The sequence below is a fragment of the Geospiza fortis genome, unplaced genomic scaffold, assembly GCF_000277835.1.
Source record: "Geospiza fortis unplaced genomic scaffold, GeoFor_1.0 scaffold16, whole genome shotgun sequence".
Lineage (NCBI taxonomy): Eukaryota > Metazoa > Chordata > Aves > Passeriformes > Thraupidae > Geospiza > Geospiza fortis.
In genome coordinates this window covers 11,403,460-11,417,075 of record NW_005054302.1, presented here as the reverse complement: position 1 = coordinate 11,417,075, position 13,616 = coordinate 11,403,460, and positions in this window count along the sequence as shown.

Below are 13,616 nucleotides of genomic sequence, written 5' to 3'. Positions count from 1 at the left end.
CCACCAGCTTTCTTTACAGAGAGCCTACAGGTTATATGCATGTAAATTGATGATGTAGAAGAAAGCCTGTATTATAAATTGTCATGGCCAGAAGCTCTAAGTCATTGGACACTGGAATAGAAGTAAAATGAACTGTGCAGAGCTTTCTAATATATTTACTTCTTTTGTAAGCTTATAAGACTCCCTGAGGAAAAAAAAAGACAGTTCTATGGTGAAATTCTCTTTTGGAAGTAGACAGGATACATATCATGGGGGAATTCTCACCCTCTGTGCAGCAACCATCGTACAGGTTTACAAACAAGGTGATGTTTCCAAAAGTCAGCACCTCACCTTTTATTTCTCAGTACAGATAAGAGTCCATGGAAGGTATTAAATGCACAGTAGAGCCAGAAATACTTGGTGGAGACACCTTTTATTTTACTGACACTGTGAAAAACAAAAACAGCTATGGAAAACTGAAAAAAAAAAAAAAAGTATTTGGGCTTTTTCTCCCAACAAATCTGTTCTCAAAAAAGTATAACTCTGCAGGGGAAATCAACTGCATTCAAATTAAAGTAATAAGCTATTACATGGATTTTCCTCAAGATAATCAATAAAATATCTTTGCTCTGCTCTTTGTACGGCCAAGAACATGTTTCTGTCTTTCTCCCCTGCCTCCTTTTTGAGAGCCAGAGCCCTGGTAGCTCTTCAAGGCAGGTACCTGCTCTAAATCCTGTCCTACTTCACCTGAATGTAGTCTGGAGAACAGAGTATGGATTTGACTGAAATTTAAAAAGGAGTTTACCTTCCCATTAACTAGAATAAATTAGGTCTCTTGGTTTTAGAGGGCTATTCACTGAGAGCTTTGTGGAAATTTTGAATAGGAAGCAAGCTTTCAGCAAGCCTAGAGTGCTGTGCCAATGAGTTGGCATGCTGGGAACAGTCTCCACTTGAGAAGTGCTCTGAGAAGAACTATGGGAGACTGACAAGGGGAATTAACTCCAGGTTTGGGACTGTTGTTTGAGTGAGGGATCCAAGAAGCTCATAAAATATGGAACAGGATCAGCACATAAGCTGCTTTGTATATGTGCAACAGTGGAAATTTAGTCATTTAACCCTCTTGAGTTAATCAGCAGCTGAGCAGTGGTTTTTGAAGGCTTTAGGTAGCTTAAGATACATATATGCCTCTCGGTTCATCAAGCTTAAAAAAACCCTCACAGCCTGTAGTAAGGGAAATAAAATCCCATGTGCTTCTTATGTCCAGGCTGCCTCTATGGCTTGGAGTTTTATCAATCTCTTCTGGCAGGACTTATCAAAACAACAGATCGCTTTGGCTAATTAGCCAATATTAGCTAGAGAACTGTGATATCTGCATTCTTAAAATAAGGAGGTTAGTTGTGACTGCCTGTTAAAGAAAATGGCATTGCTCTGAAAAGCTGAAATTCTCTAACACATCAAAAATCAGCAAGCATGTATGATATGTTTCATTGAGTTTTAGAAAGACAAGACACTCTACTACAACCAGTGACTCCATATGGGTGTGCCAACCTTTCTAAAGGTGAAGCAGAAAATTTTGTGACCTGTGAAACACATCAAAGGTTCCTCACATCTGAGGTGGTTGTGGCAGGATATTGTGGTGGCTGTTTCAGGAGCAGGCTCACATACACCTGCTGTCTCACCTCCTTCAAAAGGCAGCACCACCCTGAAGTCCCCACACCAGTATCGTCCCAGCACCAGACCTGTGACAGAAAGCTGCCATAACACCTGCACTTGATTCACTTGTGTCTCAGGGGCTACAAAATGCTCCCCACAAAACTTGCTGTTTATCTATCTGAAAAGCCCACAGCAGGCAGTTAAGGATTTTAATTGTATTTCCCTTTCAGTTGTGGTTGCATGGAAATATAATTACATCTATTTTGTCCCAGACAAAAGAAAAAAAGAAAAAAAGGAAGGAATAAAAGCATTGAAAGAAAGGGAAGTTTACACAGTAACACAAGATCCGTAACTGCAGCAATTACCCCAACATGAGTCTCTAAAGAGTAAAAGTGAGACATCACAGAGGAACAGATTATGCCATGTCTGTGGATGCTGGGGTTCATATGTCTTCCTCTGAGGCAGCTTGTCCTGCTTGCTGTTAGAGACAGGATGCTGGGCTGAACAGACCTGAAGCATGATCCAGTCTGACAATTTCGGTGTTTCTAAGACTTCCAGATAGAGAAAACATACCTTATTTAAACTACCTTAATTTTTCCCTTTCTTTCATGCAGATTTAATTTCCTTCTGGAAAGCAGTTACCCAGCTGTGGCTATGAAACTGGTAATAAGCACACAGCTTCGGTTCAGAGGTGATCCAGCACCGTTCCTATGTTTTAAGTACTAGAAGATGGGAAAGACAGGAATGGGGGTAGGCAATGAAGGCACTTTGTGGTGTTTGGATCAAGCATCCAGGAAGTACATCATAGTTGTCAGAGTGAAACAGCATGTTCTGGTCTTCTTCAGATCTAACTTTTTTCAAAACAGGCACAGAAAGCATATTCTTTCTGCTAAAAGAAAGACAGGAAAAAGGAATCTAAATAGCTACATGCAAAATAATTTCAAAGCTTTTTTTTTTTTACTCCTGTGTAGCATTTCACCTTCCTTAATAACAGGAGGATGGATACACATAAAACTTTATGTTTTTAAAATTATCACTCTTGCCTTTAAGACATGGAGCCAGGTCTTCTGCTAAGGAAAAACAAAAGAGATACATTGATTAAATGCTGTTAATCCAGTTTGCAGTGCCTGAAGTTCTGGCACTGGTTCACTTTTTTACAAAAGAAAATGCATATGGAAAACTTGGAAAAGCTCCATGGTTGAAAACTTTCTCCCTGCAAGCCTTGCCATTGAAATTAGAGGACCAGGAATCTCATGTGCATTCCCTGTCGTTTCATTCCTTCTCCAAAACAAGTTCCAGAAAAACAAAGAAAACATTTAACATCTAGCAGAAGGAGAAAAAGGCATTAAAGTATTTCAGGCTTAGGACTACATTTCCTGTTTCCTTTCCATTGTCAGCAAACTGTTCTGTAATTACAACAAAAAAATCAGAACTTTATGTCTGGGCAGGATGGGTGCAAGGAGGTAGAGATTGTAATCAATCCAAGGTGGGTGTTAGAGGAACAAGAGGGTCCAGAACAACTGCTGAAAAGATTGTGGGGTCTGGGTGGGGACTGAGAGACCTGTTTGAGGGGGCGGGGGTTACTGGGCAGACAAATTAACATGGCACAGCACAGCATACAATACACAGAATATTTCAGTTGGAAGGGAACTATCATGATCATCTAGTCCAGCTGCCTGACCACTGCAGGGCTGAGCAAAAGTTAAAGCATGTTACTGCGGGCCTTGTCCAAATGCCTCTTAAACACTGACAATCTTGGGGCATCAACCACATCTCTAGAAAGACTGTTCCAGTGTTTGAATATCCTCTGGGTGAAAATATCCTTCACAATGTGCAGTCTGAACCTCCCCTGTTGCAGCTTTGAACCATTCCCATGCATTCTGTACCTGGATATCAGGAAAAATAGATCAGCATCTCCCTCTCCTCTTCCCCTCCTCAGGAAGTTGTAGAGAGCAATGAAGTCACCTTCAGCCTCATTCTCTTCAAACTAGACAACTAAGTGTCCTCAGCACTCCACATAAGACATTCTTTCCAGCCCTTTCACCAGATTTGTTGCCCTCCTCCAGAGGTTTTCACAGACCACATTATTCTTAAATTGTGGGGCCCAGAACTCCACTCAGTACTCAGTCACACCAGTGCTGAATGCAGCAGGACAATCACCTCTTCTGGCTGGTGAAGTTGTGTCTGACAGATCTCACGATGGGATATGCCCTCTTTGCTGCCAGGGCTCCCTGCTGGATCAGGCTGGGCTGCTCCCAAGCAGCACCCTAGAACCCCCAGATCAGTCTGCAGAAGTGCTTTTCCCATTTATCTTTGTGCCCAGCCTTACTCCATCCTAGGTGCAGAATCCACCATTACATTTCATCCCATTAGTCACAGCCAAGTGCACCAATCAAACCAGATTCCTCTACAAGGCCTCCTCTCCCTTGAGAGAGTCCCCACCACCTCCCAGTTTGGCATTGTCAGCAAACTTGCTAATGGTGCATTCAACTCCTGCATCCAGACAACTGATATGTATATTGAATAGGCCTGACTGTAGAATTGTATCCCAGTTCAATTCCCCACCAGCCAGATTTAGCCCCATTCACTACAACCCTTTATGCCCAGCCCTTCAGCCAGCTCTTCTCCAGAGCACCATAAAGCAGGAGTCTGTGAGGAACAGTCTCAAAAGCCTTCCTGAAATCCAGGAAAATGTACGTGCCTGCATGCAGCTGCTGGAGGGATCCACATTGTACAAATTATGCATATATGTATGTATAAATACAAATATATGCACATATATATATTTGATGCATTTGTTCATAAATATATCCAGTTGTACACACATATATATCTCCTGTCTATCAGCCACAGAAGGAAACAGAAGGAGACAATTTTTCCCTATGTCATTTCATGATTTCTGTTTTTGCTGAAGTTTCCTGATCTTGGACCCAGCTCACATGGCTGTTCTTCTTTGGAACACAAGAACAAGCTAAAAGTTTGTACAAGTCATTATGAAGTTTGTCAAATTGAGAACCAATTCTCTAGGTTGTGCCTGCACAAGTACCTCCAAAGCCTTATATATAGGATCATTACTGTTGCATCAAAAATTCTGAGAAATCTTCTCATATATCATTTTTTTTCTTTAGAGTCAACACAGTTTACTTTCAGAAATAAATTATCTTCTTGAACTACAGGAGAAAAAAAAAGTGAATTTCCCCCCTTAATTAGTTTCCCTTCATAATGACAAACTGTAAGCTTTTCTATAGCACATCTTAAAATCTTTACTTTCATTCTTAGTGAAACCAACTAAACAGAATGGAAAAGATGCATCAGCCTATATGGAGTTATTGATTACCCTGTTCTGAACAGTCAGTGACTCAGCTAGAATAAAGGCATAAAACTGCCCATATTAGCTACCACGCTCCCAGATAGCATGTGGGCACAATTCAAGGACAACATAAATAAAGAACTTCCCCAAAGTCATTAGGATCAGGGACAGACTACTCTATGAACAAGTTTAACCACAGGGACCTGTGCTCTCTACCCTGCTGGCAAAAACCACACTTTGACTCCTTTTATTCCAAGTCTAAAGGTAGCCACTGATACTTTCCAACAGATGGGGAGCAAGAGCTGAAAGTATCCTTGCATAAAGAAGCAAACTCAACACCCTAAGAACTTACAGATTAAGACAACCAAACTAAGGAAATAAGTGCCAATTTCTAATCAATCCAACAGGGATACCGCTAATAAAATGTAAATATGCTGTATTTGTGTGTGTGTGTGTGTGTGTGTGTGTGTGTATAAGTAGCCTTCCCCAACTTCTTGCCCACCCCAGTCCTTCAAAATAATGTTATTCCTGAATTTCACTTTTTCTGTTGTTGGCGGTTGACAAAACCTTCTTAGGCCAAAACACTGCTCAGTCTCTCAAACAGCTAACTCAGTCACAATATTTAAGCACTAGCAATAGTTCTTCCAGATCTACCTTACTAATAAACTTTGAAAGCAAACTCAGGATCTTGAAAAATAAGAGAGTGCAGTGGTTTTGGTTTGCTAATTTGAAATTTTTGGTTAATGTACTAATGAGTGTGGTGGGTTTAGTGTTGGCCAATTACTAGTGTAATTATTAGAATGTATTTACTTATGCAGAACCATTACAGAGTAAGAGTAAGATGTCAGTTATCAGTATGCTATAATATTAATACATTTCTGTGCATTTAGGATTAACATGTGGTACAGAAATCTACTGGTCACATAACTACGTATAAGAATGTGCACAGATTAACAAAGGTCCACTGTCCTCAGAATTTACATGTTATGAATATTACCTTTCTCATCTGTGAGGTTTTTAGCAGTGTGAATTCAGTGTATTATGAGATCCATCATAAGCATTTATGTATTGTCAAAGGTTCACTCAAGTCTAGGTAACTCTGCCTCATGAATATCTTTAAGAGCATCTCTACTGCAACTAATAGTTACAGACATAAATCAAAATGGAGTCAGTGTCTTGAAGGGTTTACACTCAAATTCTCTCCTAATCAAGTAAAATTTCAGTTGAAAGTGCCTAATACCTCATCTCTGCTTCTCTGCCACTTCCACCACCAGTACTCCACAAGGCAGCAGCTGAGAATTATGTATCTGATTTTGTCTGATTAAGTGTGACTTCAGAATCACTGAGAAGGAATCCATTTTCTGCTCAGCACTCCAAAAGATTTATCAGTGAATGCATCATGTCCCAAAGCACAATGCTATTGGGCTATAAAATATTTCAGTGTCTTATTAATAAGTTAATTGAATCCATTGTAATTTTCCTAGTATTCATGCAGCTCACTTTGTCATTGATTGACAGAGATGAATTTTAAGATATTTAAGAGCTTCACAAGCAGATGAACAGCTATATCTGAATTATCACAAATGAGGAATATTTAAAAAGGGACTGTAATAATCTTTCATTAGCAAATTTACTGTAGTAACCACTGCAAAACTTAGTCTGTTCCCACTGACAGCTAAAGGAATTCTGCATACAGATTCAATGCCATTTTGAGTTCAAAATTACTGCATTTTTCCCCAGAAGTCAAGAAATTTGCAATCAAATGAGATAAATACCAGAAAAAAAGTCTGTCGAAGCCAGCTATGACTGAATCATGAGGTTGTTGAGTGACTCATGCATTTAATTCCAACATAGATGATTTATAATCCAGATTTTTTTTTCAGGGCTGGACTAGTATTGCAGAAACATCAAAGCTTCTAAACTTGCTTCAGTCCTACTCATCATCTCTCCAGTTATCATCCAGCATCCATGGATGCAACCACCTGATGCTGAGTTATACCTTTGCTTCTCTCCTGGAGAAGAGAGGACCCATTACAATCTGGAAAACATGACAAAAATCCTATTTTAATGCACTAAAAATTTTCTTTTTGATTCAAAACTATATGAACACTCCATATCAGAATGAAGACTATTTTGTTCTTACAAGAAATTCCCCATCTGGCCGCCTTAACCTGGTTTCCAAAACTTGGTTAATTTTTTGAGACATTTTTGTTTGCATGAAGAATGTGGAACCAAGAAGCTGCCAGATGCATCCAGGGGAGCTAATTAACAGAAGACACTGCACATATGGTGCATAAATGCCCCTGAATGGAAGATCCAAATGTCCTTATCAAGACATACCCTGAATTCAGAGGTCCCTAGCCTACAAAACATGTTGGGTTTGGCTCAAACACAGTCAATATGTCAGTGTCATGATCTCCATACAGGAGTTAAGGATATTTTATATGTGTACATAAAACAGGTCTATTTAACTAACCAACACCAGCTGATCTTTTGAGCAGTGCCAGAGAGCAGTGAAGGCACCAGCTTTATCCTGCATTTTCCCTGCTTCCTGCAGCATCTGTAGGGATCCCTTGCAAGCACAGCCCTCATCTATACATCTGATCTGTCACTGTTACAGAAAGGATGGTGTATCTCCAAGAAATGTTCCTTGGGTTGCAGATTCGCCAGCTCAGAGTCCAAGCAAGATCAAAGGGAGAGAAAATATCTCAAACCCCAAAATGTTCTGAAAGTGTGTAGAGAATGTTGGGCCAGCAGGTAATAGATAGGCCAAAGTGTAGGTCATGGCCTGAGGTTAAGCAAATTCAGCAGCATGTAAAAAGCAAGATACAATGGGATATAAAGAGAAATTTTCAGATGTGAATCACAGGCAGTGATCACTGATGTGTGAGAGAGGCTTAAGTGAGGAGGGACAGTAAATAACATCAACGGTGGAGAGGAGCCCTAGGGACCTTCAGAGGGTGAAGCTGGGGAATGGGGAAGGCATGGGCAACCACCTCAGCAACATCAGGCTACACTGGGATGACCACAATAACAGTGCTAGAAATACCCCATTGAAGTACAGATGTATCAAAACTGGGACCAGTGGAGGAAAGTGATTTGTTTTTGAGAGACTTATTTGGGAGGAGGCCTGGAGGGCAGCAAAAGTAATTGTCAAGGGACAGTTGGGATAAAAAGAGGGGCAAGTTGTAAAGGTACCTTTCTGGAAGGTCTGCACACAGCTCCCGCACCCTGAATCAGGGAAATAACAGCTACTGATCTAACCATACTGTGTTTGCAAAACCCACCTCTACCATCAGGAGGGCTGCTGGGAACAGGGTATTTCCACTGTTTTGTTGGTACGCATTGAGCTTTAGTCTTTGTCTTACATTCAAAGAGCAGAGAATCACTTAAACCATTCCTCTGCCTCAGCATTCCTAAAACTCAGCTTTGCCTTTTGCCATCAAGGCATGACAGAGGTGAGGTAAACCTCATTAGGCGAAAGTTCCAGCTTAACGCTGCACCATTCCTCAAATGTTGCAGAAACATTTCTAGGGACTAAGTGACATGTGAAGAGTACTGTGGAGAAGCTGGAAAGAAAGAGATGAGCAACAGAGCAGAAAGGCATTAAGCTGCTCGGGGCATCCTTAGTGAGATCCTTTTCCTGGGGTGTAGGGTATGGATTCAGGGCTCATGCCTGGCAGAACAGGAGTTCAAAATGTACTGTGTGATATTTCAAGCAAAAAGAAAAGAATATTCCCCAAATACTCTCACAACTCCCTGAGATGGATTGGTTGTTTCAGCAATTCTGATTCAACCAGCTAAAACAAAGCATCAGGTTTCAGTATATTATCCGGCCTGTTTTGCAAACAGCATAAAAGAGCAGCTAATGAAACAATCCTCCTGATTCCCTGCTTTCCCTTAATTTCCATGTTAGTTATGGATTCTCTCGTAATAACAGTTGTGAGCCAAATTCATCTTCCTTTCCAAGCAAATACCATCCTATTCAATACAGAATTTGCTGTAAAATTGATTTAAATTTGCCTTTATTTCAGTTTGGCTAAGCATATGGGAGGATTGGTGCATTTCTAGTGTAATGATCTTTTATCTGTAAGTTTGGGACTCAAACTACACCTGCAGTGAAGAAAATGTTTATAAATTAAAACTGATGCCTAAAGTACTGTAAAGACTGATTCAGCTCAGAAGATTTACTTATTTAGCCTGGAGAAAAGGAGACTCAGGGGAGACCTTGCTCTCCACAACTCCCTGAAAGGAGGTTGTAGCAAGGAGAGTGTGACAGCCTCTTCTCCCAAGCAGCAAGCAACAGGACAAAAGGAAATGTCCTCAAGTTGTGTCAGTGGAAGTTTAGATTGGGTATTAAGAAAGGTTTCTTTATCAAAACAATTTCCAAGCATTGGAATGGGCTGCCCAGGGAAGTGGAGTCACCATTCCTCAAGGTGTTTAAAAGACATGTAGATGTGGTGCTCATGCACAGGGCTTAGTGGTGGAATTAGCAGTTCTCATTAAAGGCTAGACTTGATCTTAGAGATCTTTTCCAACCTAAATGAGTCTATGACTTTTTAAAGTGTCTGTAGAGGCTGGCAATCATTCCATTAGAGAATAATGAAAAAACAAAAAAAACTCAAACCACTCACCCTATTCGCATCATCAGAATGTCCATTTCCTGCTTACCATATATTACACTGCAGTTCATTAATTTCAAATTATAGAAAGCAAGTTACCAGTCCCCTGCTGTGTAGTTAATGAACTTAGTAAAAACCCTATAGTTCTCATCAGAAAATATAAATAACCTAAACAGCTAACTTGTGATTGAGTAGGATTTGTTTATCTTTTGGGAACAGTTTATCAGAAGTTATGTTATAAGCTTAAGCCATTAGAATTATTTCAAGGTTCCAAATTGTTAGTTCTATAAAATTAAGGAACTGCTTCTCCGTTTTCACAGGTAATTGTAAGTAGTTTTGACAGATATTAAGGTCTGTAATTCTAGAGCAATTGTGTGGAAATTCTGGATATACAAATTCCCTGGTTCAGTAAGAAGCACCAGTTGGGTGTTTCTCTTCTCAAATGCTTAAAAATATTATTCTGTATTAATTTAAACCCTCTTCAAGAAATATCAATTTCATAAAAAATGGAACCATTTGAGAATGGCTAAATAGTACCTGAACTGCCCAGGCAGACCTATTATTTTTACTACATTTTCTTTCAATTTTCATCTCAAATTTGCCCTGGGACTTTTTTTCTCTAATCTCAAAGTCTAGCGGTCAAATATGAATTATGTTTGTGGAAACTGTTAAGTGATTTATGTCCTTGCACAAAAATACCCTAGGCGGGTTCCCTGCATGATGCAAAGCAATGCTGATTTAATTCCTGGGAACTACTCCTCTCATGAGTAAATGTTGTGAGGAAACTTGCATTCCACAGCGCCCTCAAATAGCAAGACTATTTTTTTTAAGAGAAACAACTTCTCTCTGACATCAAACTTATTGTTCCATAAAGAATTCAAATTTAATTAGAATTATGATAGCATGCTATCTATGGGAATACATCTCAGTGCATATTTTAAGGTGCTTAACAGGGCACACCTGTAGAAAAACTTTTTAATTTCATGCAGATGTGCATATCTTTCCCTGCTAGTTTAGGTGGAGGGTATAGGGCTCTTTTTATTCTTTACAAAGGGGAAGTTTCCCTTCTTTAGAATTTGGATTCTTGGTCCTAACTCACAGTCTCCAAACTGTATCCTTCTCCACACTTACAACAGTTCACCACACTTCTGTTAAGAAGGTAAACATAACTGGTAGATGCTGTATTGAGAAATGACTCTAAAGACTGACTTTTCAGGAGCTACATCTACAGCAATAAATGAAACAAGGCCAGAGGCAGCCTAAAGCCCTGTCCCATGACATCCCTTTTTCCCACATCAGCATGCTTCTGAATCAGTTTTCTCCAGCTTGCTGTCCTCCAGGCAATGCCCAGCCACGGCTCAGGATATCACCAAGGCAATAATTCTTTCCTGGAAGCTCCATGGCAGAGTCCGACATCCTTTGGGGTGAGGAGGGAGCTCAGTTTTCCAGGTGCAAGCTGTGTCTGGCCCCTTGCTCTCCGTACTAGACAAGGGGAACAATCCTACCTGACTTAGGTCCAGATAGGAGCAGTGACACTGCAGATTGTGGCTGAAGTCTGTTAGAGTCTGTGAGAGCCCTAACCCAGTGCTCTGATAAAACACTGGAGAGGAAGGTGTCTTCAAAGGACAATTCAGAGAACTTCCATTAAAAGATTGAGGGTAGATCACATGAGTGTTGTGTCACTTCATGTACATGAAGGGACATGAGCTTTGATTGCATTGGAAGTCTTGGCAAGGCAAGAACTATGGCAGCAGCCATCTGTAACTAATTGAGAGACATTTCTCTGTCCATGGCCACAAAATTACTGACAAGGACATGAGTTCTGCTCACTGCCTACACACTCCAGAAGATTTATCACAGTATGGATCATATCCCAAAGCACATCACTAACAGGCTCTAAAACATCCTGATGTCTTATTAATAAGTTAATTGAATTCCACTGTAGCTCTCTCAGTATTAACGCATTTATGCTTGTCATGGACTGATAGACAGAGATGAATATGGAGATATTTTAATAGCTTCTTACACAAACAGATTAACATCTATATATACATTATCATAAAAAAAGAAAAATTATTTTGGGAGCGCAACTCAAATTAAGAGGAAGTTGATATGGTAACCACTGCAATCAAAGTTTGTTTTCCTTTATGTCAGGGGAAAAATATGGGTTGACTTCAAGAGGACTGGAATCATAAGCTACAATTTACTGCAGCAATTAGGCTAAAAAGTTGTCTTACTAGGAGACTGTATCACTGTCTTTGGCAGCTGAACATCTCTAAAAAGAGGAAGGAGTTCTGAGTGGTAGAGAAATGTAGTAACCTGATGACAGTAGGCTTTCTCCATCCTGCTATTTTTATGGTGAGTTTGTTGCTGCTCATGGTAATTTTAAGCATCTAGTTGGATGTCCTCCACTATACAAGCTGTCAGATATTTCTGTGGGATTTCTGCTTGGATGCCATAAAATTGTGTCTGAGCCAAACCGAAACTTTGATTGCTCCAGGAATGGAATGTGAAACACCAGAGCAGAACCAAGATGGCATGACAGACCACTAGAAAACTATCTATTGTGTTGGTGGTGAGCAATGGACTACAGCCAAAATGTAGTGGGGACTCATGTGCGTCCCCCAGCCAAATAATAACCAATTATATCTCTTCCCTGCAAGAATTGCACCAAAATAGCTTTCTCAGACAATTTCCCAGGTGACTGCAGAGAACTCTAAACCAAGTTACCAATGACTTTGTTGTCCAAGTGATTCAAGACGCTTGAGAAACCCTCTACCTGCACAAAGTGTGTCTACACAGTGTAATGCAGGAAATAGCTCAAGCTCCTGAGCCAGAAGCAATATCAGCATGAGAGAACAGGCCACAGAAGGATCCACTTAGCAGCAGGTAATTTCCTACAGAGTCTTTTTAAAACTGCACATTACCTCAAGATGACCCCTGTCTCCCTCCTGACATCCCCATGTAATGGATTCAGGAGTACTACATGATAATAAAGCCTGAGTTTGTAAAACACTTTCAGAGACACTTTGCTGTCCGTGAGCAGAGGTAACAGGTCGCTGGAACTGGACACTTCACTCACTTTTCCTCCTCATTCTTCCTCTTTCTGTGCAAAGCTGATGAACAAATGGTGAGCCCTCCAGTGGCCAAAATAATGTTTTTCCTACTCTGTGTATGATTCCAGTCCACCTTTCAGATGCTCTAACAGGTTTTTTCCTGTGCACTATAGCTAAGGCTATGATCAGAGATAGCAGCTTGATATCCAGAGAATGCTAGAGAAATGTAGGAAGGACCTGATTACTTGGAAAACACATGGAGAGATCAATACTACTGGAGTGTGTAGAAAAAGTCTCCATTGTATTTTCAAAGTGGATAAGGAGCAGCCTCTGGGGCTGTGTTCCAGGATGAGAAAAAGGGACATTCATCATAACACCAGCAGGACAACAGAAAGATGCTGGATGAAAGGCCTTTCAGTAAAGCCCTTCCATGTTTTCCCATCAAAGGCATTGATTATCCAGTATCTGAAATGTGCTCAGTAGCTCACAGGATGTGTGATAGGCTTTGACATTATCCAGAAGCATTTCCATTGAAATAGGACATTCACAGAAAAAGGCTAGAGAAGAGTGATGATAAATTAACAAGCAACCAAACATAGTCACTCTGTGGGCTTTACAATCCTGTTCCTCTGCGTTTCTCCCTTTACAAAACCCCTTCCTTAAACTCACTCCTGGCGCCTGTTCTGTAAGGGCAGGGAGGAGCAAGGAAAAGGGGTTTTTGCACTATTTTTCCTCCTGCCCCTCAAAGTTCTGGGTTTCTGTTCCCTGTGAAAAGGCACCATTTATCCGGTGCCAGGCCATAGCAGGGCCTGAGTGATACAGGTGTGGTTTCACAAGGCAGATGTGGCACCTTGCTGCTGCAGGGGAGGCATTTCAGTTTGTGGCTGTGTCATTTGGTGGCTTTGTAACGAGTGACCTACTGACCACAGAGCACAGAGGCAGTCACAGCCTCTGGTGAGGAAGCTGCAGGGTTCATTTACAGCGACACCTCCACCA